At 39.7% G+C, this 22,791-nt stretch overlaps 1 protein-coding gene across 5 annotated transcripts in view; it reads left to right on the plus strand.

The window, feature by feature from the left end:
- The window catches only part of OGDH (oxoglutarate dehydrogenase), a 349,298-nt gene that overhangs the window by 263,578 nt on the left and 62,929 nt on the right, over nucleotides 1-22,791 (plus strand). For 4 of the 5 annotated variants that reach the window (XM_074367728.1, XM_074367730.1, XM_010969544.3 and 1 more), the window contains exon 1: nucleotides 12,685-12,815. The exons of the other annotated variant lie outside the window; for it this stretch is intronic. The gene's annotated coding sequence lies outside the window, so the exon portion shown is untranslated. Of the gene's footprint in view, nucleotides 1-12,684; nucleotides 12,816-22,791 lie in introns of those variants that run through there. 5 annotated transcript variants of the gene reach the window in all.

The following is a 22,791-nucleotide window of genomic DNA, read 5'->3' on the forward strand; positions in this document are numbered from 1 at the left end:
AGAAAGCTAGTCATTCTGTAACTACTTAACTTTTCATTCTTTTTTTAATCAAGGAAAAGAACAGGTTAGGCTAGACATGGTGTGCATTCAGGAGAGCGTTAAGTCAGGAGTTATGTTAAATTGCTTAGTGATAGCATTCCTATAATTAGGTTCTTTCGAGGTTAGAGGGGAACAGAAATGGGCAAACAGGAAAGGGGCAAAAGAGCTGCTTTCAAAGTGAGAGGTGTGGGAGGAGGGACCATGCGAGACACCCTCCAGTTGTCACTAGACTACGCTCCAAAAGGGCGAGACTTGGCGGCGCCTCGGTGTGTATACTCCAGCCCTCATTGTTCTCTCTCAACTTGTCAGACTGCTCACTGTCCCCTGGGTGAAGATTTGGGACGTGCAGTCGCTTGGGCTACAGGTCTTCTCAACTTGCAGTGATTTGGGTCTCAAGAGTGCAGAGAGATGTGGAACGGAACGAAACTTGCCCTCGTGGCTCCAGCGGGCCCGTGACAAGTGCAAGCGGGGGCCCAGTTCTTGCTCTGCTAAACACAAAGAAATCCTGTATTATCTTAGCACCCTTAGTGCTGTGTATGCTGCTATTTATCCTGTAAGAAGTGGGGTTGAACCAAGGCATCCTTGTGGCATTAAAAAGAGAAGTTTTGCAAGGCGAGCCTCCCTGAGCAGCAGCAATTCTGTGGTGAGGACCAAAAGCCTCTTTTAAGATCTCTCTTTAAAAAGCTGGAAACTTGGGTTGTGGTGTGAAATCTGATATTTAAATATTAGCGTTTGGCTCAACTTTTCTCGAATGGAATGAACAACAAGGCACAATCTGGCCATGTTCAACAGTCAGTCATGTGGATAGCTTGTGATCTCATCCAAATCCAGTGGGGGACAGTCTGATGTTCAAGTGACTGTTTTGCGGTTGCCAGTTCCTCCCTTCTCCAGGGTTCTCTGCATCCTTCTCCTCCCTCCTTTTTTTTCAACAAACTGGTGCAACATGAGACTGAAGATCTGGGCTAAGAAAATTGAGGAGAAGTATGAGGAAGGCCATGAGACATGTTTACATCTCCTAGTTACAGCACCCCTTGTTTTGGAACAGAAGGTGAAAACCAAACCAGAAAGTTTCTTACTGGGCATGGAACTAGAACAAAGAAAAGTTGAAACTTTGTTTTTAATTTTTTATTAAGAGAATTTCCAAACACACATAAAAGTAGAATAGTTAAAATGAATGTTCATATACTTATTAGCGAGCTTCAACAACAATCCGTATTTTGCCTTCCTTAATTTCATTTATCACTCTGCATTTTTTTTTCCTGAAGTATGTTAAAGACACCCTGGACATCGTATCATTTCACCTACAAATAATTCAATGTGTCTCTAACAGATAAGGACTGTTAAAAATACCATTATCACACCCAACACACTGAAAAATAATTATTTAATAATATTAATACTTAGTATATGTCCAATTCCCCTCTACCCCATCTCAAAAAAACTTTAAACTGTTTAATCAGGTCAAAACAAGGTCTACTTACTGCATTCACTGATATATCTCCTAAACCTCTTTTGATATATAGTAGCCCCCCCTTTTCCAAAAGGATACATTCCAAGACCCTCAATGAATGCCTGAAACCTCAGATAGTATCAAACTATATATATACTATGTTTTTTCTATACATACATATAATAAAGTTTAACTTTTAAATTAAGCACAGTGAGAAATTAACAATAATAAAATAGAACAATTATAACAATACACTGTAATAAGAGTTATGTGAATATGGTCCCTCAAAATATCTTGTACAAATTTAATGCCTTTTCCATTTTAACTAAGCACAGTGTGGCCATAACTTTTGCAGTTTCGAGGTTCAACAGCAAAACCAGCATGAATTTCTTTTTACTTCTTTGCAATTTCACAGGTAGAAGATTCGTCCTTAAAGTAGATCTTAGTAACTCCAGCGTATGATTTTTGTCTAATCTCATTAAGACCTTTCACCTTTTCACTTAGTGGAAGCACTTCATGGCTTCTCCTTGGCGTATCTGAATTGCCAGCATCTCTACTCTTGCACTTTGGGGGCCATTATTAAGTAAAATAAAGGTTACTTGAACACAAAGCACTGTGATACGGGGACAGCCAATCTGATAACCAAGAGGGCTAATAAATGAGTTAACGGGTGGGATCCGTCGGACAAAGGTGATTCAGATCCCAGGCAGAACAGAGCAAGATTTTGTCACGCTACTCAGGATGGTGAGCAATTTAAAACTTATGAATTGTTTATATCTGGAATTTTCCATTTAATCTTTTCAGACTGCAGTTGACTGTGGGAAAATTAATCCATTGATAAGGGGGACTACTGTATTAACAATTCCCCTTCCCTTTTCCCATTTTTTTGTTTTAAACTGAAGTACAGTCAGTTACAATGTGTCGACTTCTGGTGTACAGCACAATGTCCCAGTCATGCATATACATATATTCATTTTCATATTCTTTTTCATTAAAGGTTATTACAAGATATTGAATATAGTTCCCTGTGCTATACAGAAGAAATTGTTTTTTTTAATCTATTTTTATATATAGTGGCTGACAGTTGCAAATCTCAAGCTGCCAAATTTATCCCTTCCCACCCCCTTTCCCCTGGTAACCATAAGACTGTTTACTGTGTCTGTGAGCCTGTCCCCTTCCCCTTTTGTTGTTAATGACGATGATGATGATGGTGCCATTTACTTATTGAAGCAACTGGAGCATTTGACCAAAAGATTTTTCCACATTTTGGATTTGGTTGATTGTTATTTCATGTGTCATTTAACATGTTTCTCTGTCCTTGGAATGAATACCCTTCAGAGTTAAATCCAGAGCCAGGAAGGATTTACAGTGAAAACAAAATGTGTTTTAATCCATTAAAATCATTACCCTTTTTTGCTCAAGTTGTCTCAGAAAACATTGTCTCTCTATGCCTTTTTCACACAATCCCAGTAGCCCTTAGGGGCTTCCTTGCTTTCCCTTTCGTACATTTCCTGGCCTAGACACAAAATCAGTCATTTATCCGAGGAATCCTAATTCACTTTAGCAAGAAATGGTATTTGTATTTCTAATTTTTTTTCTAATTTATGTTTTTCTTAAGGAGAACCCTGAAAGTTGGCCTAATCAATGGGTAATCTTAAAGAGATTGCATTCCCCACAGGAAGGAGCTTGCCTCAGGTAATCTAATCCCCAGGTCCAAAACCTTTTCCCCTCAAAGGTTAAGGCAGCTGGAGCGTGTGGGGGGGATTTCTGCCAACATTTACCTAGGCCAGCTGCCCTTTCATTCATTCATTCAACCAATATCTGCTGAGCAGCCATTTGTGCCAGACACTGTTCTAAACCCTGGGAGCACAATGGTGAAAAAAACAGACAAAAATACTTGTCCTTGTGGATTTATTTTGATCATTGTCTGTCAGTAAAGAAGATAAATTATAAGTAAAGTTATAGCAAGTCAGATGGAGATAAGTATCAAGGAGAAAAAGAAAGTATAGTGGGTTGAATGGTGGTCCCCCCAAAAGACATCTCAATGTTTGAGTCTCTGGAAGCTTTGAATGTGACCTTACCTGGAGAAAGGGTCTTTGCAAATGTACTTAAGGATCTTGATGAGATAATCCTGAATTATCTATGTGGGCCCTAAATCCAATGACAGGTGTCATTGATAAGAGACACAAAGGATACCTCATACCCATTAGGATGGCTACTATTAAAAAAAAAAAAGATAAGAAAATAACAAGTGGAATCTTTATGAACTGTTGGTGGAAATGTAAAATGGTGCAATCACTGTGGAAAATAGCATGGAGTTTCCTCAAAAAATTAAAAATAGAATTGCTGTACGTTCCAGCAATCCCACTTCTGGGTAGATCTCTAAAAGAACTGAAAGTAGGCTCTTAAAAAGATATTTGCACATTCTTACTCATAGCATTATTCACCATAGCCAAGAGGTAGAAGCAACCTAAATGTCCATCAGTGGATAAATAGACAAAGGATAAACAAAATGTGATAGACATGTACTATGGAATATTACTCAGCCTTCAAAAGGAAATTCTGCAATATCCTACAACATAGTTGAACCATGAGGACATTATGCTAAATGAAATAAGCCTGTCACAAAGGACACATACTATATGACTCCATTTATATCAAGTATCTAGAGTAGTGAAACTCAGAGAAAGAGAAAGTAGAATGGTGGTTACAAGGGGCTGGGGATGGGGAAAAAGGGGGAGTTGCCCAATGGGTAAAGAGTTTCAGATCTGTACCATGGAAAAGTTCTGGAGATCTGTAATGTACTTTATGCCACTCAACTGTACACTTAAAAAAAGAGAGAGGGATAGCCACACAGAGAAAAGGAGATGGCCATGATCACAGAGGCAGGCACTGGAGCAATGTAGCCACAAGCCAAGGAATGCCTGGAGCCACCAGAAACTGGAAGAGACAAGCAATGAAATCTCTCTTGGAGCCTCTGGAGGGAACACAGCCCAGCCGACACCTTGATTTCAGAATTCTGCACTCTCTAATTGTGATATAATACGTTTCTCTTGCTTTCATCCACCACGTTTGTGGTAATTGGTTCTGGCAGCCGCAGGAAACTAATATAGGGCGTGCCTTGGTCAGATGTGGGATGGGGTACAATAGAGTGGCCAAGGAAGGCTCACCAAGAAGGTATCAAGTGAGAGAGGCCCTTAAAGGGCAGGTCACATGGCATACCCGAGGAAACAGTGAGAGCCCCAAGGCTGCTGTGTGGTGAGTTGAGGAAGGGCGAAGAGGCCAGCGTGGCAGGAGGAGAGACGGAGGGGGACAGTAGGAGGAAATGAGGTCATAGATGGGAGTGGGAGGATTCGGTAGGGCTTTTAGACCATTTTAAGGACTTCCGCAAATAAATGAGAACCCCTTAGGGGATTTTTGAGTGAGAAATGACTTAATCTGACTTAGATTTTTAAAGGATTCTGTTCAGGCAAAAGATAATCATTGTAAAACATAAGGGTAATCAATGGGTAAAAAATATTTTTGTAAGGTTTAATTTAAATCAGGTCTTTCGTACATCTTGCAGTTTACAGAAAATTCAGAAGTTTGAAGCCATCGTGAGGAAATAATAAGGCAAATCCAGAATGTGGAACAATTGGCTTTCAAAAACTAAAGTCAAGAAAAGGAAAAAAAAAAGTGGGTGAAATGGGAGATTTTAAGAAACTAAAGATGCGTAATACCAAATAAGACATGTGAACCCTGACTGGACCCAGTGCCAGCAATCCCTCCCATCACCGTATCCACATGCCGCTCTTCCCACTCAGGGTGGAATCCATTTCCCCTCCACTGGCATCTCATTCTGGACCTGTGACTTGCGCTGACCAATTCAACGCAGTGGAAGAAAACTGTATGGCTCTGGTGCCTGGGGCTTAAGAGGCCTGATGGCTTCCATTTTCACTCTCTTGGAACCCAGCTGATACGAGGTCCAGCCCAGCAGACTGAGCCATGAGTTAACAGGATGAAGCCATTTTGGATCCTTCAGTCCCAGAGGAACTGCCCTAGCCAATACCAACATGGAACAAAGATGAGCTATCCCCACCAAAACCATTCTATGCAATTATGTAACTGGAAAAAAAAAATGATGGCACGCTTCATGAGCTGATATAGAAAGATTTCTGGGATATACTGCTATGTTAAAAAAAAAAAGCAAGATGCAGAAGACAGTATATAGTAAGCTATCTTTGGTATTTGTATTTGCATGAAAAATGCTGGAAGAATATATAAGACTATAAGTGGTTACTTATAGGTAGCATGAATATTCAGCCAATATACACCAGTTTGGTTGTGCTGGTTAAAATACAAAAATACTTCTGTCCTAGTTGGTAAATGGTCCCTCTCCAAGCCCCTGAATTCCCTCCACCTCTGTTCTCGCCCTGGAATACGTGATTGCTCCATGATTCAACAAATAAAGAGTTACCCCTTGCAGGGAAGGGGTCAGCAGACTAGCAGATAATGAGGCAGATGTTAACAGGGGTGCAAGAGAGACTTGGCAAACTAGATCTATCAATATCTTTGATTTCTGAACCATGAGAATATGTTATCTATTTAATAAAAAACATTTTGAAAACAAAAGCAGTGCTACCACCATTCTTGACCTGGTTTTTAAAAAAAATTTGTGGGAGGGAGGTAATTGGGTTTACTTATTTGTTTATTTTAACGGAGGTACTGCGAGTGAACCCAGGACCTCATGCACTAAGCTATACCCTCCTCAACCCCACCACCATTCTTTATCATAGCACCTTGTTTTATGGATTTCAAATCATCAATTGCTATCTTTTTGTTTTAGCCTAAACCCTAAAATGTCAGCACCATGACAGTACAGATCCTGCCTGTCTATTGTGTTCATTTCTGTATCCCCAGCACCCAGAACCAAACTGGCATAAATATTTGTTAAATGAATGAGGAATGTATATGTCGATGAAAAAGCATACAAGCAAAAGCCATTGGGTGCAGTGAAGGCAGTCCTCAGAGGGAAATTTATAGTTGTAAAAGTCTGCATTAAAAAGAAAGAAAAATCAAATCAATAACCTAAATTGACTCTTTGAGGAACTAAAAAAAGGAAAAAAGAGAGAGAGCAAACTAAACCCAAAGGTAGCAGAAGGAAGGAAATACAGATTAAAGTAGAGAGAAATAAAACAGAGAACAGAAAAACAATAGAGTCAATGGAAAGTAAAAGTTGATTATTTGAAAAGATCGACAAAATAAAGAAAACTTTAGCTAGACTGACAAAAAAAAAGAGACATAAATCACTAAAAATCAGATATTAGAGACATTACTACTAGCCTAACAGAAATAAAGAGAATACTCTGAGCAGTTGCACACCAACAAATGAGAAAAATTAAATGAAGTGGACAAATTTCTAGAAACACACAAATTACCTAAAGTGACACAATAAGGAAGAGTCCAAGAATGGACTTACCTGGTGAATTCTACCAAACATTTAAAGAAGAATTAACAGTATTCCTGCTTAAACTCTTCCAACACATTGAAGGGAAGGGAACACTTTCAAACTCCTTCTATCTTTCCTGGTGAATTCTACCAAATGTTTAAAGAAGAATTAACAGCAATCCTACTTAAACTCTTCCAACACATTGAAGAGAAGGGAACACCTTCTAACTCATTCAATGAGGCCAGCATTATACTGATACTAAAGCCAGTCAAAGATATCACAAGAAAAGAAAATCAGTCCAACGTCCCTTATTAAAACGGATGCAAAAATCCTGAACTAAATACTAGCAAACCAAATCCAAAAGCATATTAAGAGGATTATACATCATGATCAAATGGGATTTATCCCATCAATGCAAGCGTGGGTCAACATAAGAAAATCAATCAATGTAATATATCATATTGATAGAATGAAGGGGAAAACACATGATTACCTCAGTTAATGCAGAAAAGGCACTGAGCAAAATCCAACACTGTTTCATCACAAAAAAAAACCACTCAAAACTAGGAACAGAGTTCTCCCAGCTCCTTTGACGTGCATCTCTTCTTGGGTGGATCCTTGGCTTTTCTCACAGCATGGCCCTCAAACACCAGCCTGCATTTCTGCCTCAAGCCAAGAAACCGAAGAAACCAAGACTGACTCCTGCCCCTAGACACAAGGGAATAGCGGCCTCTGCAAACTTGCCGAAAGAAGTGTGTGCTCCTTGACTTCATCTTGAGAAGTGCTGTGGGAAAGGTCAGGATGAGGAGGATGGTCCTAAGGGCTGGAATGGTGGGAAGGGAGTCTTGAAGCCCATTGCCTAATCAGAAAGCATCACAAGGCTCTCTGGAGCCCCTGCAGATACGTGGGAAACATGGGTAGATCCAGCAATTGGAAGATGCTCTGGGTCACCGTTTCCAACCAGTAAGCAGGCTTTTTGTATGAAAGAAGCAGCCCTTACTTAGCACAGTGTTTTTCAGACAGTTTCATCCCATTTGTGGGTCATGAAATCATTTCAGTGGAGAGTGACTTGCATTTAAAGAAAATAAAATAGAAGATTAAGAGTCCCTCCACCAAAAAAACAAAACAAAACTAGAAATAGAAAGGAACTTCCTCAACATGATAAAGGACATCTGTGAAAATCTCACATCATACGTAATGATGAAAGACTGAGAGCTCTTCCCCTAAGATCAGGAATAAGATAAGGATGTCTACTTTCACCATGGCTATTCAAGATTGTACTGGATATTCTAGAAAAAGGAACAGAAAGCATCCAAACTGGAAAGGAAGAAACACTATCTCTATTTACAGATGACATGGTCCTAGATACGGAAAAAATCCCAAAGAATCCAAAAGAAAGCTACTGGAGCTAATAAATGAATTCAGTGAAGTTGCAGGGCACAATATCAATACACAAAAATCAATACACCAGTAATGAATAATCAGTAAAAGAAATGAAGAGAGCAATTCTACTTACAAATTCATCCAAAAAATTAAGAATAATTTAATCAACATAAAAGACTTGTACACTGAAAACTGAAAACATTGCTGAAAGAAATTAAAGACGACACAAATAAATAGAAAGACATCCCATGTTCATGGACTGGAAGACTTACTATTGCTAAGATGTTGTTACCGAACTGAACTAGGTTTGTTTGCTCAATACACAGCAAGCCAAATGCTGAGACCTGGAGGTTTGCAGCAGAATAAGGGTTTATTCACAAGACAGCCAAGTGAGGAGATGGGGGAATAAATCTCAAATCCACCTCTCTGAAGGTGAGGGGCTCGAGATATTTATGGGATAAAGTTGAGGCATAGGGAGCACAGAGAAAGGTAGTTGGAAATGAGAAGAAAGTGGGATAAATCATTTTTCTGCAGAAGTACAACTAAGCTTCTTCATGGACACATGTTCAAAAAACGGTTCTGTTAGCATGTTCTGAGGGTGGAATTTTTGGCCCTCTGATGTCAAAAAGTCACTAAGTATATACTCACTTGGTGGCCTTGGCCAGTCTTAACTGGCTCGAGCTCAAACTGAACATAGCTGACTCCAAGTTCCTGAAAAACAATCTGGACAAACATCTTGTTATTTAGATTACATGATGCTTGGAGGACATGCAGTTTTTGCTTTTTTTTTTTTTTGTAGTAACAATTAAAGCAAGCTTGATCAGTGAAGGCAGGTTACAAGTTTAATGGATCTAACTGATAGTTACCCTTAGCTTCAATGTCAATATTACCCAAAGAGATTAAATACAATCCCTATCAAAATTTCAACAGCCATTTTTGCAGGAGTGGAAAAGTCAATCCTTAAATTTATATGGAGCTGCAAGGGGTCTTGAATAGCCAAAACAATCTTGAAAAAGAACAAAGTTGGAGAAATCACACTTCTAGATTTTAAAACTTACCACAAAGTTAGAGTAATCAAAACAGGGTGGTACTGGCATAAAGATAGCATATAGACCAATGGAATAGAATTGAGAATACAGAAATAACCCCAATGTATCTGGCCCACTGATTTTCAAAAAGAGTGTTAAATCCATTCAGTGGGGAAAGAATCACTTCTTCAACAGATAGTACAGGGACAACTGGTGTTCCACATGCAAAAAAAATGAAGTTGGACTCCTACTGCACATCATATACAAAAATTGACTCAAAATCGATAAACAACCTACATATAAAAGCTAAAACCATAAAACTCTTGGAAGAAACATAAAGGTAAATCTTCATGAGCTTGGATTTAGCAATGGATTCTTGGCTATGACAGATAGCAACACACTAAGCAACAATAACAACAAACACGGATAAAATGGACTTCAAAATTTTAAACTTTTGTTCATTAAAGAACATTATAAAGAAAGTGAAAAAAACATCCTATGGAATGGGAGAAAATATCTGCAAATCATGTATCTGATAAAGGATTAATATAGAAAGAACTCCTCCAACTCAACAGTGAGACAAAAATTAAAAAAACCTAATTCAAAAAAGGGCAAAAGGCTTGAATAGACTTTTCTCCAGATATGCAAATGGCCAATAAGCACATGAAAATATGCTTGACATCATTAGTCATTAGGGAAATGCAAATCAAGACAACAAGATCACGTCACACACACTAAGATGATGATAAAAAAATTTTAAAAAGAAAAGAAGTACTGAAGAGGATGTGGAGAAATTGAAACACTTGGGCATTGCTGGCAGGAATGTAAAATGGTGTGGTCACAGTAGAAAACAGTTTAGCACTTCCTCAGAAAGCTAGACATAGAATTACCGTATGACCCACCACTTCCACTCCTAGGAAATACACAAATTGTAAACTACTACTCAACAGATACTTGTAAGCCAATGGTCACTGTAGTGAAACCAAGCAGGACCCTGTGGGACCTTCCTAGGGACAAATCCCAGTGTCCCCTGCCTCTTATCTGTAAAAAAACACTTTAGCCTCCTAGGCCTTCCTAGGAGCTCTTCCAAAGAGCAAATGTAATCAAACAAGAGAGAAAATGCTGAAACAGGAAAACAATCAAGCAAGACAAAATAATAATAGTTTAGTCGTAAAACAAAGTTAAGGACCTTTAGTTCCTCCTCAAGGGCTATAGATAATATTCTGAACAACATCCTTGAGTTGTTTTATAGACACTAAAGCCTCCACTAGGTGGAAGAAGTTAACTGCATGCTGACCACAAGCACATAGACCCTAGAGTAGTTGGAAGAAGGCTGATGTTGATTCCCGAAATACCACCCAGTTGCCTCACCACCAACCAATCAGAAGAATGTCCACAAGGTGATCAGGCACCCTGCAACCCTCACCCCTAATGTTGCCTTTAAAAACCCTTCCCTGAAAGCCATGGGGAGTTCCGGTCTTTTGAGTATGAGCTGCCCATTCTCCTTGCTTGACCTTGCAATAAATGCTGTACTTTCTTTCACCACAATCCGGTGTCAGTGGATTGATTTTGCTGTGTGTTGGGCGAGTGGACCCAAGTTTGGTTTGGTAACAGTAGCACTAGTTACAAAAGCTAAAAGCAGGAAACAACTTAACATCCTAAATGAATAGGCAAGATGCAGTACATCCATACCAAACATTCAGCCACGAAAAGGAAGGAAATTCTGACACATGCTACAACATGTATGAACTTTGAAAACATTATGCTAAGTGAAATGAGACATAAAAGGACAGATAAATACTGTATGGTTTCACTTATATGAGGTAGCTAGAATAATCAAACTTACAGAGGCAAAGTATAATAGAGGTTACTAAGGGAGAAGGAAGAGAGGGAAATGGGACGGCTACAGAGTTTTTGTTTGGACTGGTAAGATAGTGGTTATGGTTACACAACATTGTGAATGTGATTAATGCCACAAAATTGTCCTTTAAAATGGTGAAAATGACCACTTTTTTCTTATATATTTTCTACCACAATAAAAAAAAGAAAGAAAAAAATACTGTTTGTGCCTTGGTTCCTTCACTTCTTAGCAGTCTCCAGATCCTTATCCCACATTATCAGCCCAACTTTGTTCTTGAAGACACTTATATTTCCTACTTACAAAACAACAAAGAAAAAAAAAGCCTCCTATTTTGCCTTTCCCTTTTAGAAATTTAGAAATTGCTCTAAGTCTGAATCACAGCTGTGAACAGGTGGCAAAATCCTCAGTCTGAATTTCAGGCCCAGATTCAGACACTTGTGTCCTCTTTGGAACTTTAATGATCATATCTCTGTGATCAGATTGCTGCCCTTTGTCACCCCAGTATCCTCTGCTATGCCACCTGACACAGCCCTTGTCTCCAAGTTCTTGGCAAAAAACACACAGAAGACACTGTGGAACAGCGTTTCCCTGATGTCAGTCTTCTGGATGCTACCTTTCCATACTAATACCTGGTTAATGTAGTGTTTAAATGGACAATGTTATTACAAAAGAATATTTTTTCATTACTGTAAGTCGGAAAACCAGTATCACTTGCCATAAATATCAAAGATGAACTGTCAAAAATCGGAAAGACAAAGCAGTTTACGTTTTATCTATATTATTGCTCACCAGGTTTTGAGCCTAAGGTTTGATCTCTATCAAAAAGGGAAAGAAGAAAAAGAGGAGTTAAGGACACATCAGCATGAAATGAAGCTTTCTCCTTGCTGTAGTGAAGATTAAAGAACTGCAATGCTTTTCTCAGGATATGATTGACTACAGTTTACCGTATTTCATCAGTTCTGAGGTGGGTTTGTGTTTTTTTTTTTTTCACATTTTGAAATACGGCTGCATCTTACGATCGAGACTAGTAACAGCGCTCTTTCTTAGCAGTAAGTAAAATGACGTCTTAAAGCAGATGACCACCTGTATCTGAAGAAATGGCACGATACACTGTCCATGCACCAAGTGAAGGACCCTGTGTCCCACAGCGATCTTGTCCACTTTGGGAAACCCTTGTTGTCAGCCAGGACCTCCAGGTTCTCACTCTGCCCGCCCAATGCCGGCGGCGTTCCGAGCACGCACTGCTGACCAAGGTTCCTTTGTCTGTGGGCACAGACCAGGTCAACTCAGCAATCCACCAGAGGGGTCCTGACAGCGTACTGCAGGAGACACTAGTAGGCAACGCGCGGCACCCTTTTCAAACCCTGCTGGAAAGCAGGTCCGGACTCGCCAAGGTAAATCGCTCCGCCGCAGCCTAGAGGCCGACACCTCTGACCGAAGGACGCGCCAAGGGCGACGCTGGCGCGACTCTGTGACGTCATGCTCTCCGCTCACGAGGCTGGGGCGGTCCCTCTCCTCCCAGGGCGGGGCGGCGTGCTGACGCCACACGCCGGGGCGGGGCCGAGAGTTTGGTGCCCCGGAGTGGGGTGTCGGCGCCTCATTCGGGTGGAGCTGAGCCGGAGACAGGTAGGCGCGAGCTGCCGCCGGGCCTTGCCGGGTTTAGGCGGCTCTAAGCCGGTCGGGCAGGAGGCGGGGGTCGCGGCAGGGGGCAAGGCCGCCGCGCCCTCGTTGTCGCCAGCGCCGTGGTGACAGGGAGTGAAGCTGGATGGAGCACGGCTGACGGGGGGAGGTGGGTGGGACGGGGTCTGACAGACGGGCGTGGCAGCCAATGGTGCGGCCAGCGCCGCCTGGCGGGCGGAGATTGGCGGCTGCGGACGCGCGCGGAGGTCGCGCGGGGCGCGGAGCGGCGCACCATTGGCTGTAGCGGGCGCGGGGCGGGCCGCGCGGCGGATGTGAGGGAACGGGCGCCGCCACTGGGGTGACCCCCAAGGTCGAGGAGGCATCACGTGGGAGTCGCCCGGTGGTGTCCTCTGCTTGCCCGGACGGATAGAAGGGTGGCGTGCCCCTGGCAAAGTGGCTGCGGGTTGTGGGCAGCCCTCCCTTCCCAGAGCACGGACAGCGCGGGTCGGCTTCTGTCCGGGCTGTCCCTATGCTCCTGGGGTGAACCCTTGAGGAAAGGATTACCCGCTGTCTTCAGTACCCCGTCGTATTAACCTCCCCTGTGTTCCTTAGGTTGACGTCCTTGAGGGGCAGATTACCCCGCAGTACCACACCGTACTCAGTACTCAGAACCCCACCTTATCCTCCTCCCTGCACTCTTGGGGTGAGCCCTTGCTGGGCAGATTACACCGCAGTACCCACTGTACTCAGTACCTCCACTGTACTCAGCACCCCACCATACCCATTTTCTCTGCTCCTTGGGGTGACGCCCTTGGTGGGTGGATTACGCTGCAGCACCCTACCGTACTCAGTACCCAAAGACTCAGTATCCCTCTGTACTCAGTACCTACCTTACCCATCCTCTGCACTTTTTGAGGTGACACCCTTGATGAGTAGATTACATGTCAGTAACCTATTGTACTCAGTATTCCACCATACTCCTTCCAGGAGTTTGATAGCCCAGGTTGAGAATGAATTGCATTTCCTCGAGGAACACTTTTTGCCTTTAACAAAGCTACCTGACGTAAGTGTAAGTTGTATAGAAAAACTGAAGGCGAGACTGAGTAAAGAAGAACCTGCTGTCTGCCCTTCTCCCAGATGACTCACACCTGAGGTGTGAGCTCTGTCTTCGGGTTTCTCTGTCTTGTTCTGTAGTCCTGTGCTTGAAAGCAGGGACTCGAGGCCCACTTCCATATACACTGCTCTGAGCAGCTTTAGGAAGAGTGGCCTCGGATGAAGCCTTGTTTGCACTGTGGCAAGAGATGCAACAGTCAAACCACAGGTTGTGTGTGTGTGTGTGTGTGTGTGTGTGTGTGTGTGTGTGTGTTTAAGATCTGCACTGTGTGATAATATATAATACTATTCTAGCTTTGCATGTTAGCTAAGGACTAGATCTTGGAAAATCGGAGAAAGATCAGAGTACCCTGATTATTTTTTTGAGAGCACTTACATTTCGAGTACTTTTTCCCCTTACCAGCTTTATTGAGATACAATTAATGTATCATACAATTCACTCTTTTAAAGTATACAGTTCAGTGGTTTGTAGCATATTCACAGTATGCAACCATCACCAAAATTCAGTTAGTTTTTAAAACTTATTTTAATTTCAGAAATATATAAATTTTGTTGATTTTATTTAAGTTTGAATGCAGTTTATTAAATACCAAATATTTACTGTTTATTATATGTATATCTTACATATACGTATATGTATATCAGATCTGCTTTTAATCGATCTCCTTACTGCCCACTAGATCAAGTACTGTGCCATCTCCTTTCAAATTTTTAGATAGTTTTATTTTAGGATAATTGTACAGTTATTGAGAAATTTATTTTGAGAATTGTATAGTTTTGAGAAATTGTACATTCACATCTATTATGTGCAGTTGTAACAAATGGTACAAAGAGATCCCAGTGTTCCTTTACCCAGTTTCCTCAAATGATAACATTTTGCAAAAACTGTAGTACTACATCACAAGCAGATATCGACATTGATAACAGTCAAGATACAGAACATTTCCATCACCTCAAGGGTCCCTCCTGTTGCCTTTTGTGGCCACACTCACTTCCATCCAACTCCTCACTCCTGGCAACCGCTAATCTGTTTTCCATTTCTATGATTTTCAGATATCAAGAATGATGCATAAGGAGAATCATACAGTATATAACCTTTTGGGGTTGGCTTTTTTCACTAAGGGTAATTCTCTGAAAATACATGCAGGTTGTTGCCTGTATCAGTAGTTTGTTTCTTTTTTATGCTTCCAGGCTATGGATGTACTACAGTTGATTTAACCCTTTACCCATGGAAGGACATCTGGGTTATTTCCGTTCTTTGGCTATTAAGATGTTATAAACATTTATATACAGGTTCTGATGTGAACATAAGTTTTCATTTCTCTAGGGTAAATGCCCCAGAGTATAATCACTGGGTCATACGGTGGATACATGTTTAGTTTTTTTCAGAAATAGCCAAACTGTTTTACAGAGTGACTGTACCATTTTGCAGTACCACCAATAATGTATTTGTGACCCAGTTTCTCCATATCCTTGCCAGCATTTGGTGGTTACTTTTTCTTTTTTTTTAATTTTAGCCATTCTAGTAGATGTGTAGTGATGTCTCGTGGTTTTAATTTGCATTTCCCTGATGGCTAGTGATAATTGAATGTCTTTTCATGTGTTCATTTGCCATCTGTTTATCCTCCTCAATGAAATGCCTATTCATATCTTTTGGCCATTATGTAATTAGATAGTTTGCTTTTTTTTTTTTTTTTAATGTTTTGTTTTGAGAATTTCTTACGCATTCTAGTCCTTTGTTGGATATATGGTTTGCAGATGTTTTCTCCTGTCTGTAGCTTGTCTTTTCATCTTCTTAAAAGGATCTTTTGCAGAGCAAAAGTTTTTAAGTCTGATGAAGTCCAGTTTATGAATTTTGGTTTTTTATGGGTTGTGCTTTTAGTGTCAAGAACTCTTTGCCTAGCTCTAGTTCCTGAAGGTTTTCTCTTGTGTTCTGTTCTAAAAGTTTTATAGTTTGGTGTTGTACATTTCAATCTACAGTCCATTTAGAGTTGATTTCTGTATAAGGTGCGAAGTCTAGCTTAAGCGGTTCCTTTCTTTCCCTTCCTCCCTCCCTCCCTCCCTTTCTTTCTTTTGCCCATGCATATCCAGCCAGCAGCATTTGTTGAAAAGACCGTTCTTCTACCATTGAATAGTTTTGCATTTTGGTCCAAAATCAGTTGCTTGTGCTTGTGTGGAACTGTTTTAGAGTTCTCTGTTCTGTTCCATTGGTTTTTTTGTCCATCTCACCATCAATACCAAACACTCTTGATTCCTGCAGGTATATAATAAATCTTGAAATTAGGTAGACTGACTCTTCCTACTTTATTTTTCTTTTTCAAAATTATTTCAGCTGATTTAGTTCCTTTGTCTTCCCATATAAATTTTAGAATAATCTTAACCTACATCTACAAAGTCTTACTGGGATTTTGATAGGAATTGTGTTGAAGTTGTCTTATCAATTTGGAGATGACATCTTTACTACCATGAACAAGGTACGTCTCTCCATTTGGTTTTTCATTTCTTTCGTCAGGATTTTTTACTCTTTGGCACACAAGTCCTGGGCATGTTTTGTTACACTTACACTAAGTATTTCTTTTTTTTTTTTTAATTTTGGTTTTCACACGTCCATTGATAATATGTTGCTTTTGTGTATTTATCTTGTATCTTGTGACCCTGTTGAATTCACTCATTAGTTCTATGAGTGTTTTTGTAGATTCCTTGAGATTTGGTGCATAGACAATCATGACATCTGCAAATGGTAGTATTATTTCTTACTCTCTGATCTATATGCCTTCTAGTTGCTTTTCCTGCCTTATTGCACTGGCTACAACTGTTGGTACTATGTTGAATAGTAGGGATGAGAGTGGACATTCTTGCATTGCTCTCAGTTTTAAAAAGAAGCATTCAGTCTTCACTATTAAGTGTGTGTTAGCTGTAGGCTTTTTTTTTTTTTTTTTTTTTTTTAGCTGTAAGCTTTTGTGGATGCTCTATATCAAGTTGAAGTTCCCCTCTCTTCCTAGTTTTCTGAGAGTTTGTATCATGGGTGGATGTTGAATTTTCTCAAGTACTTTATCTGCACCTATTGATATGATCATGTGATTTTTTTTTCTCTCTAGCCTGTCAGTATGATAGATTTACATTTTTTAAAATACTGAACTAGCCTTACATCCCTGGAAGAAACCCAATCACATGGTATATAATTGTGTTTACATGTTCCTTAATTCTATGTGCTGTATTTTGTTAAGGTTTTTTTTTTTTTCTTTTCCATATCTGAATTCATGAAGAATATGAGTTTAAAGCTTTTTTTTTTTTTAAATCTTTGTCTGAGTTTCGTTTCAGGAAAATAGTAGCTTCATAAAACGAATTGGTAAATGTCCCCTCCTTATATTTTTTTCTGGGAGAGATTATGTAGAATTGGAGTTAATTAATCTTTAAACATTTGGTAGGATTCCCCAGTGAAATCATCAGGGCCTGAAAGTTACTTTTCAGGAGCTTTAAAGTTACACATAAAACTTTTTAAATAGTTACTTCAAATTGGGTGAGTTGTAGTTTTGTACTTTTGCTGAGTTTCTCTATATGTTTGCTGATCTCACGTCTAGCTGTTCTATCTCTTGCTGAAAGAAGAGGGTTGAAGTTTTCAGCTATAATTTTAGGTTTGTCTTTTTCTCCTTTCACTTTTATTAACTTGATTCACATATTTTGCAGTTATGTTGTTTGGTACATACACATTTAGGATTGCTATATATTCTTGGTGGATTGACCTGTTGTCATTAATATCCCTCCCTGTATCTGATAATTTTCTTTGCTCTGATGTCTACTTTATCTGATAATGTAGTCCTTCTCCTTTCCTCTGATTAATGTTTGCATCGTATATAATTTTTCATTCTTTCACTTTCAACCTTTCTATATTGTTACATTTGAAGTGAGTTTCTTGTAGACAAGAATATAATTGGATCCTGTTGTTTTATCCATTCTGCCAATTTCTGTCTTCTAATTGATGTATTTAGATCATTTACATTTAATGTATTTATTAATACATTAAGACTTATGTCTTCCACTTTATTATTTTCTCTTGTTTTTTGTTTGTCTGCTTTTTTATTGACTTCTTGTGGGTTACTGGAACACATTTTAAAATTCTCATTTTATTTATATGCAGTGTTTTTGAGTATATCTGTTTGTATAGCTTTTTTTAGTGGTTGTTTAGGTATTACATTATATTTACATAATTTATCATAGTCTGCTGTTATTATTTTATCTGTTTGAGTGAAGTGTAGAAACCATATCTCCATTTACATCACTTTACCCTACCCCACTTAAAATTGTCTTAAATATTTCCTCCACATGCACATTATTAGAACCACATGAGATGTTACAATATTTGCTTCATCCATCACACATCATTTAGAAGATTCAAGAGGAAAATAAAATTATATTCACCTATATACTGTCTTTCCATTGTTCTTTCTTTCTTCACAATACTGAAAGATTCCTTCTTTTTCATTTACTTTCCTTCATTCCCTTTTTCTTCCTGAGGAATAGTTTTGCAAGATACAGGGTTCCGGATTGACTGTTATTTTCCTTCAGCACCTGAAAAATGTGCTGCTTTCTCCTGACCTCCGTGGTTTCTGGTGAGAAATATGCTGTTCAGTTGTTTGTCAAAAGCTTGTGATGTGTCTTGGAGTGGATTTCTTTGGGTTTATTGTTTGGGGTTCTCTCAGCTTCTTGAATCTGTAGGTTTATGTCTTTTGTCAAATTTAGGAAGTTTTCAGCCATTATTTCTTTGCGCACTTTTTCAACCCCTTCGTCTTTCTGTTCCTCCTGAGATTCTGATGACATTTATATTTCAGCATTAGATCTTTTGTTGTAATTCCACATGTTCCTGAGGCCCTGTTCTTTTTTTTTTGCCCCCAGTCTATTTTCTCTTGTTCAGACTGGGTAATTCCATTTGTGCCATACTCATGTCTTCATGTTCACTGTTTCTTTTGTCCCCGAGTTTAACCCATTGATCAAGTTTTTAAATTTTAGTTATTGTAGTTTTCAGTTCTGAAATTTCTATTTGATTCTTATTTATATCTTATTTCTTTGCTGAGGTTTTCTATTTTTCATTTGTTTCAAGCATGTTCATAGTTGCTTGTGGAAGCATTTTGATGATGGCTATTTAAAAATCTTTGCCCGATAATTCTAACATTTGTGTTATCTTGGTGTTGGTGAGCACAACAGAATAGGCTTCCTCTGACACTGCTGGGGTGGGTAGGAGGTTCCCCCTGGTTGGGGTGGAGGTATGGGGTGGAGGCCCCCCACCTGACCTTCTTGGTATCTGTGGGAAGGGATTCCCTGTTACTGCTGTGTGGGTGTAACTTCCCCATTAGACCTTTGTGACTCCACCCTGGCTGGGAATGGAGGGTGCTGCCTTGTTACTGCTGGGTGGAAGTGGAATCCAGGCTCCCTGCTGACCTCCACTAACATTGTTGGGGAGGGGGCTCATTGTCACCTGGTGGGGATGGAAGCCCCGATCTTATCTTACACTACCAGGTGGGGTCAGGGTGGGCCACAGTGTTTTCTGTGGGGTTGGTTGCAGTAGAGCGGTTATTGTGTATAAATATTCTGTCCTGCTGGGCTGCCCCATTCCTGGTCCTCTGGCCAGAGAGAGCAGCCTTTTGTGGCTGCTTTTTTGGTCTACATTAGTTGGTGTTTCTGGGTTGCCAGCTTCTTCAGCACCTATTGTGGGTTATATGACACAAAAAGAAAACTAAGAACTCAGTGCTGTGTCTTTTTAGGCCCCAGTGTCCCTTCCCAGTCTGTCTCCAGCTCTCTACCTTTCAAAGTCACATGTTTTGGTCTCTTGTAAATGTATCATCTCATGTTTTTGCTGCATTTAGTGGGAAACAGATGTCCTGTATATATGTGCTTTTAAAGTATTAACAGATTTTGACAGGTGGCCTTGCTGTCCCTAAAAATTTAATAATTTCTAAAGCAGTACCTTTAAAGAGTGCCTGCATACATACACCAGAAACCACCACAGTCAGAGCACCTCTGGTGACAACAGTGCCATTCTGGGGCAAAGACAGGTCAGTCTTCAGACTCATGCACTGAAACTTGTGTGGGGTTCTCACTTCAGAAGTAGAAGGCCCTCCCAGTGATCTGATCAGCTCCCCACTCCAAATTTACTTCTGTTTAGCTTTACCGTGGGAACTTCAGCTTTTTAAGAGATATTGTTAGTGGGTTTTTTTTTTTAACTGGTAACTTGTAATTTTTAGTTATAGAAATGCTTTTAAAGGGTACAGAGTTCTTTCATGATGTATTATAACTACAAGAAACATTATGAGGGAGCCAAAGTGATCACACCCTTCACTTTATGGCGAAGGAAACTGGACAGATCAAGTGACATTTTTAAGGCTCATACCGCAAGTAATCAGTCTGCCTGACTTGCCCTACAGGCTTAACCAATCATTTCTTTTCTGATAATGGCAAAATTCCTTCGCAGTTTAAAAGTAATCCTCACTACCTCCCTATCCCTCAGCGTATGTTTGATGAGGCGTCACAAGTGGAAGATGCTGAATTCTGTGAGGTTCTCAGCCAGGAAGAGAAAATTGAAATTTGTGCCATCTTTGTACCACTGCTAGAACTAGAATAATGGAATAAAAACCATAGGTATGTAGCAAGCATTGTCTTCTTGATTCTGTATAAGAATCTTAATGAATCTGGGGTGGGGGCGACTTTCAAGATGAGTTGTTCTTTTAAAAAAAAAAACAGCACACACAGCTAATCATTTAATGATGTGTGTGCTTTTCCCTCAAAGACTTATGTCCTGAGATGTGGATCAATGGAACAGAATAGACAGCCCAGAAATAAACCCCCGCACACCTATGGTCGATTAATCTTCAACAAAGGAGGCAAGAATATACAATGGAGAAAAGACAGTCTCTTCAGCAAGTGGTGCTGGGAAGACTGGACAGCCACATGTAAATCAATGAAGTTAGAACACGCTCTCACACCACACACAAAAGTAAACTGAAAATGGCTTAAAGACTTAAATATAGACATGATGCCGTAAAACTCTTAGAAGAGAGCATAGGCAAAGCATTCTCTGACATAAATCTTACCCATGATTTCTTAGGTCAGTCTCCCAAGACAATAGAAATAAAAGTAAAAATAAACAAGTGGGACCTAATCAAACTTACAAGCTTTTGCACAGCAAAGGAAACCATAAGCAAAATGAAAAGGCAACCTATGGACTGGAGGAAAATATTTGCAAACAATGCAACTGACAAGGGCTTAATCTCCAGAATATGTAAACAGCTCATATAACTCAATAGCAAAAAATACCAGCAACCCAATCAAAAAAAGGACAGAAGGCCTAAATAGACATTTCTCCAAAGAAGACATACAGATGGCCAGTAGACACATGAAAAGATCCTCAATATTTCTAATTTTTAGAGAAATGCAAATCAAAACTACAATGAGGTGTTACCTCACACCAGTCAGAATGCCAGTCATTAAATAACAAATGCTGGAGAGGGTGTGAAGAAAGGGGAACCCTCCTACACTGTTGGTGGGAATGCAAATTGGTGCAGCCAGTATGGAAAACAGTATGGAGTTTCCTTAAAATACTAAAAATAGCGGGGAAGGTAAAGCTCAGTGGTAGAGTGTGTGCTTAGCATGCCCAAGGTCCTGGGTTCAATCCCCAGTAAAAATAATAATAAAATAAATAAACCTACTTCCCCCCCCCAAAAAAAACCCATGAATGTTTAAAAAGATCTTTCTAAAAAAAAGAAAAAAATTAAAAAAAAAACTAAAAACAGAGTGGCATTCAGCAATCCTACTCTTGGGCATATATCTGGAGAAAAATGTCCATTGACAGATGAACAGATAAAGAGGATGTGGTATATGTACACAGTGGAATACTAGTCAGCCGTAAAAAAAGAATGAAATAGTAATAATGCATGGGTGGATCTAGAGATTATCACACTAAGTGAAGTCAGAAAGGGAAAGGCAAATACCATATGCTATCACTTACATGTGAAACCTAAAATATGACACATAGGGGAAGGTATAGCTCAGTGGAAGAGGTCCTGGTTTCAATCCCCAGTACCTCCATTAAAAAATAAATAAATAAACCTAATTACCTCCCCCCCAATTTTTTTTTTTTTTTGGTAAATAAAATATGACACAAATGAACTTATTTATGAAGCAGAAACAGATTCACAGACATAGGAAACAAACTTACGGTTACCAAAGGGGAAAGGGTATAGGGGAGCGATAAATTAGGAGGAGAATTTGAGATTAGCGGATAGAAACTACTGTATATAAATCAAGGTCCTGCTGTAGAGCACAGGGAGCTATACTCAATATCCTGTAATAAACCATAATGGGAAAGAATATGTATGCATATATATGACCGAATCACTTAGCTGTACACCTGAAACTTAACACAATATTGTAAATCAACAACTTAAAAAAAAAAAACAAGACTCAGGTCCTGAGAAACTTGCCTAGGCTGCTTTTGCCTCTTTAATGATCCCTCTGCCGAGCCGGCATGACATTGGTAGATGTCAGGAATCAGTTTATCTCTACACTCTGCGAAGGGGGGGGTGGCCTTGCGTAAGGTGTGTGCTGCCCGACTGGGGAGTGTCCAGGCACAGATAAGTTCTGTTTTATTTTCCTAAGGCAGGGCAGTGAACCCTTAAAAACAAACTTCACTTTGGTTTATGCTCCTTTCTAATGTTACATTTCTCAAATGTATAGATCTATATTTGTATCTTGAAATTAATGGGTCACAAATAGTGTCATTTTGTGTACTTTATTGATGTTAATAGACCCACATTTCTTAGACTTTTTAAAAAAACAACTATATTGAGGTCTAACTCATCATATACCATATAATTCA

This window comes from Camelus bactrianus, chromosome 7 (assembly GCF_048773025.1).
Source record: "Camelus bactrianus isolate YW-2024 breed Bactrian camel chromosome 7, ASM4877302v1, whole genome shotgun sequence".
NCBI lineage: Eukaryota > Metazoa > Chordata > Mammalia > Artiodactyla > Camelidae > Camelus > Camelus bactrianus.